The sequence below is a fragment of the Rhinopithecus bieti genome, unplaced genomic scaffold, assembly GCF_001698545.2.
Source record: "Rhinopithecus bieti isolate Rb0 unplaced genomic scaffold, ASM169854v2 scaffold_13709, whole genome shotgun sequence".
Taxonomy (NCBI): Eukaryota; Metazoa; Chordata; class Mammalia; order Primates; family Cercopithecidae; genus Rhinopithecus; species Rhinopithecus bieti.
The window spans coordinates 578,218-584,264 of record NW_016807882.1 but is presented as its reverse complement, the minus strand read 5'-3'; the positions used below and the strand labels follow the sequence as shown (position 1 = coordinate 584,264).

The window sequence follows — 6,047 nt, the reverse complement described above, 5'->3', positions numbered from 1 at the left end:
TCAAAAAAAAAAAAAAAAAAAAAGAAAAAACATTAGTAGCAAAAATATGATGCAAATGATCATAGAAATTGGACAAAACTTTTTCTTCCTCTAAGCTTAACTCTTGCAGACAATTTATATGACAGTAGACTGCATTGGCTTATCTATGCAGTCTTTTATTTATTTGTTTATATATACCTTGTCACTCTACTCCTCTATCAGGAAAGGTTGTTGCCAATGTGTATAATATTTTTATAGCCTGTCTAAAAGTATCAAAATCAGCACTAATAAACCCAGTATACAATTTTTCAGTTTAGTAAAGTAGTATTGCCTGAGCCACTGCAATATGAATCAAAATAAGGTGCATTTTCACTTATTTTTTTCAAGTATGCTGCTGACAAGATTTGTGGGTAATGACTGAAAAGAAAATGTTATTTTCTTCTCATGTTTTGTTGTTGCTAAGGTTGTTGATGTTTTACATGTAGTGATGAGTTTCAATAAACTTCTCCCTGAACCACAAAGGCGAATTTTAAAATGGTATGTACATTAACATGAGACATGTATAGTATAAACAGTTTAATTTCTCATATGAAGAGGTAAAATGTATCAAGGATGGCTATCCAAAAATGCAGTCACAGAAATCAGTCCAAAGTTTTCAAATGGAGAGTGTCAGCTTAACCAGGGATACCTGGGGATTGAATTTAGAGTGTTCCCCTTTTCTATCTGCTACTTGGATATTCCCCTTGCTGAGAAACATCAGCTGATCAGAAAAATAAGCTGGGTCTTCTTCTTCTTCTTTTTCTTTTTTTTTTTTTTCAGATAGGATTTCACTTCCATCACCCAGGCTGGAGTGCAGTGGCACTATCTCAGCTCACTACAACCTCTGCCTCCCAGACTCAAGGGATTCTCCCACCCCAGCCTCTAGAGTAGCTAGGAATATAGGCACATACTACCACTACTGGCTAATTTTTGTATTTTTAGTGAGATGGGGTTTTACCATGTTGGCCAGGCTGGTCTCAAACTCCTGACTTCAAGTGATCCTCCTGCTTTGGCCTCCCAAAGGGCTGGGATTATAGGCATGAGCCACTTCACTCAGCCCAAGATGGGTTATTTTGTATATGTAGTAAAGTCTGTCTGCCCAGTTTAAAGAAAGACTAAAGAGTATGTTTTTTGATGAATAATAAGTTCTCTGAATACCTGAACATAATGAAAGCCAAACTCTTGTTTTCTCAGTAGGAAAAAAATTGAGAAAGAGACTTTCTTTGTCAAATGTAGTAGTCATGACAGGCTGTTATACATACTAAAGCTTTCTGAAAGCCCACTGTCTGTATTATGGTAAAAGTATAAACTTTTATGTCTCAGGTGTACACCATTAAAGCTATCGGAATCAGAAAACATGTATTAGAATAGCACATTCACATCTGATTGATGAAGCAAATGCTCCTTAGTACACAGATTGCTCCAACCACTCCATTGTATACAATTTCTGTGTGATTTAGAGATCAGTCTACTTTTGGCTTGCTGATTTTTATGAGATTTGATTTTATGATATTTGATACCTACATAGAAATGGTCACTGCCATATTCCACAACTGACTCAAAGGATAACTCTTTATAAAGATTTATGCATATTATAAACCACCCACCCTCTTATTGAAAAATCTTTTAAAAATAATCTTTCTATAACCCACCATGTACCCTATAATAGCACCTGTGGATTTTCTATAAGGAGATTAGAGAATCAAATCTAAAAATGCAATATTCCTTGACAATTTTTAAATGATCATATTGATGAGAATCTATTCATGTAATGATTCATCTTTGGTCTTAATTCTGCAGAATAAAGAGAAAAGCGTATATAGAGGGGTCTCCATATTATATCCTTACTATAAAATAAAGAAGCAAATAATTGGTTGTCCAATTTTTAGTGAAGTCTTTCTGCATTATTAACAACGATGGTCTCCCATATAGAATAGGGTTTATATATACATTAATATATTGTAAAAGAACGATATAATTCTTCCCCAGAATCAGACTAAAGACATAGAACGGCCTTTTTTTCTACAGATCAGAATGATGGATAGAATATTTCTGGAAGAACCATGATTGTCTTGAGCTCAACCTGACACCTACTGAACACTGTCAAATATGACTTGGTATGTTCCATATGAACGTATAATATGAACTACATGACTGTATACCCTGCATCACATGCCTTTATATCTTTATCTACAAATTCTAGGGGTTTTTGCTTTGTTTTTTTTTTTTTTAAAAAGTTTCCCTCTTTCCCCCCGGCCGGGGGGGAGGGGGGCGATCTTGGCTCACTGCAAGCTCCGGCTCCCGGGTTCACACCATTCTCCTGCCTCAGCCTCCCGAGTAGCTGGGACTACAGGCACCTGCCACCGCACCAAGCTAATTTTTTGTATTTTTAGTAGAGGCAGCGTTTCACCGTGGTCTCACTGTGGTCTCAATCTCCTGACCTTGTGATCCACTCACCTTGGCCTCCCAAAGTGCTGGGATTACAGGCGTGAGTCACCGCGCCCGGCCATTATAGGGTATTTTCTTATATTTTCATTTGTATGTTGAGTACACTTATCTAAGAGATACTACTATTTGACTTCTGAAACACCTCAGGATTTGAACATCATTTAAATTCTGAAAAAAGAAAACAAGAAAAATTCCCTTTCTTTCTGTCCTTCATTTAAAAGGACATTTACCATTTAAAAGAGCGAATTAGATCCCCGTGATCACTCTTGTGGGTGACAGATGACGGGCCACGCTCCCTGTCAGGGGTGGGGTGCGGATAGCTTGGGTTGCACAGGCTGGGGTCAGGGATGACAGGAGGAAGTGGTTCTTGGCTACTCAGCCTGTTCCCAGGACCTGTCGCACCAGTAGAGGTACAATATGGATGGTGGGCTCACGGCCTTTCTTTACCCCAGTGGATTCTATAGAACACACTGCCAGTCACTCGTTGTCCATTTACCCGGCTTCTTTTGATATCCATTTGAAAGAACTGGAGAAGAGTGCTTTTGAGGCCAGGCTTTTGAGCTGATTCTCAGGCCTCAGTCAAAAGAATCAATTCTATAATTCCCTTCCTCCTCTCCACAGACGAAGGACCATTTCCTTAGAGGAAACTCAGAAGATATGAGAAGCTGCAGAAGAAAGACACAAGTCCTACGAAGCTGAAGTCTTGAAGCAGCTTGCAAAGGACGGAGAAATAAGTGGTTTAGAAAGCAATAGAAGAGAATAATAACTTCAGTAAAATGGCAAAAAGAACCTGACCCACAAAATGGAAGCTAATGAAGAGAACAGAGAGGCACAAATAGCTGTCAAATTGGAGTGTTTGTCGGAGAAGGATAAGCACATTGAACAAGTGTAGAAGAACAAAGAATCCAGAGGTCCTGCTGATGAGACTGAAGCTGACTAATTTGTTCTGAGAATTGACTTTCATCCTCTATTTCCTAAATATCCAAAAACTACTGGCCAGTGTCATTTATTCTGTCCTTTCTGACAATCCTCTGGATACATAAACCCATACTGTAAGATGTTGTTTTAGGGGATAAAGGGGTGAAAGTGAAAGTGTGGTTCTTTCTAAAGTAGATATTTTTCTCATTGCATCTTTTTTATTTCAGTACACTTGGTGCACTGGGCTAATGGCAAGTACTGTATTTGCTCTGTGAAAACATTGTGAAGAGTATGTAGTGGCTTCTTTCGAACTTTTAAATGTTGAATATATGTTCACTTTTCAATCCCAATTGTGTCCCAATCTTACCAGATGCTTAAATAGTTAAGTATCTTACAAGATATTTAAATGGTTAATAAAACTGCACAGTACTATTGGTGGCAGTGACTTCAAAAAAATAAAAAGAGAGGCCTGGTATGGTGGCTCACACCTGTAATCCCAGGACTTTGGAAAGCTGAGGTGGGAGGATCACTTGAGGTCGAGGTCGAGACCAGCCTAGACAACATGATGAAATCCTGTCCCTTCTAAAAGTACAAACATTAGCCGGGTGTCCTGGCAGATGCCTGTAGTCCCAGCTACTCGGTAGGCTAAGGCAGGAAAATTGCTTGAACCTTGGAGATGGAGGTTACAATGAAACGAGATCATACCACTGTACTCCAGCCTAAGTGATACAGCAATATTTCATCTCAAAAAAAAAAAAAAATTAAAAAAGCATTACATGAATGTTTTTAAACTAGACTTGTGATTCTCTTGATCCTCTGAATTTTACAGACAAATGTAATCCTCATAATAGATGACAGAAGAATCTTCTTGAGGCTTTGACCAGCCCATAGATCCATAAGTTGAACCCATGCCCAGAGAATTTCCCATCTTCTTTTAAGTACCCTAAACATATAAATTAATGAAAAAGTAGGGATTGTTAGTTTGAGAGAAGCCCTAATAAGAGAGATGGAGACCAAAATACACAACAGAAAAATGCAAAAGGAAATTGGAGAAAAGAGACACCTTAGTAATTAAAAATTCAAGTAATTTATTATTAATTTACTAATAATTGTATGTATGTATTCAGAAATTTTTAGAAAATATGCATTTGAAATATTAGAAGATAAAATCTAGAAAGTGTCTTGAAATGTTAGAAAACAGAATTGATGAGAAATAGTGAGACAGGTAAAGAAAATTAGAGGATCAATATGACATCACCTAAAAATATTTCCAAAAATAAAAAAATAGAGAAAAGGAGAGGTATAAAATATCAAAGAAATCATTCAAGGGATTTTCCCAGCACAGTAGAGCATATTTCCTAGGTGAAAAGAAACTAATTGGTTTCTGGAACCCTTGTACTAAAGCACATCACATTGAAATTCTAGAAAACTGAAGTTTGGCAAAGAGAGGATCCTAAAGGTTTTGAGAGAGGGAGAAGATATAGATATAGGTTACATAAAAAGGATCAGGACTCATAATTGCATCAGAGATTTCAGTAGTGGTACAGGCAACCGTTGAAAAAACAAAAACAAAAACAAAACAAAAGCACTTTCAAAGTCCTGGGTGGGACTTGCTCCCAAAATAAAGCTGTATATTTTATCACCCATCAGTCAAATATGAAGGTAGAAAAACATTTTCTTCACACATGCATAATCTCAAAAATTATCTCCACTCCTCTTTTTTCAGTAAGTTGCTAGCTGATGTACTCCACCAGTGATGTATAAGTTTTGCATCAACTGAACTGGATCAGAGATGCCCAGATAAATGGCTGAACATTATTTCTGAGGAAGTCCGTAAGGATGTTTTCAGATAAAATTAGCATTTGGATCATTAGACTCAGTAACGCAGATAGTCTTTTTCAATGTGAGTAGGCATCATTCAATCCATTGAGACATGAAGAGAGTAAAACATGGAAGAAAGGAGGATTTACCCCTTTGTCTGTACCACTCCTTTAGCTGGCATGTAATTATTCACTTGCCCTGGGACCAGGATATACATCATTTTGTTTCCTTGATTTTCAAGCCTTTAGACCCAGACTGACTTACACGACTGGCCTTTCTGGGTCATCAGTGTCTATGTGGTGGATCATGGGACTTCTCAGCTTCCATAACCATATGAATCATTTCTTTAGAATAAATCTCTTTATCATACAAAAATTTAGCTGGGTGTGGTGGCGGGCACCTGTAGTCCCAGCTACGAGGGAGGTTGAGGCAGGAGAATGGGGGGAACCTGGGAGGCAGAGCTTGCAGTGGGCCCAGATCGTGCCACTGCACTCCAGCCTGGGTGACAGAGTGAGATTCCATCTCAAAAAAAAAAAAAAAAAAGGAATAATTCTCTTTATTTATATCTTATAGATTGTTTCTCTGCAGAATCCTGAGTAATATACCAGTATAATGAAGTAAACCAAGAAAAAGGAAAAGAAACCTATGTGACCTAGAAGGAAGATTCAATGTGCAAAGAGAAGTGAATCTCCAGAAGGAGAGCGGAAAGGTCCTCCCAGTAGGACAGCGGAATCACAAGCCTCAAGAGCACTGAGCCCAAGCTGGTGACTTTTCTTGCTCACGAGGAAATATGTCTCTGAGATATTAAGTCAGTAAAGCATTTGATGTGCTTGAATGTGCTG

At 37.9% G+C, this 6,047-nt stretch overlaps 1 pseudogene; it reads left to right on the top strand.

Annotated features, from left to right (window-relative positions):
• The first annotated feature begins 2,887 nt into the window (after nt 1-2,887).
• Nucleotides 2,888-3,406, top strand: LOC108536937 (stathmin pseudogene; annotated as a pseudogene).
• Nucleotides 3,407-6,047: the final 2,641 nt, after the last annotated feature.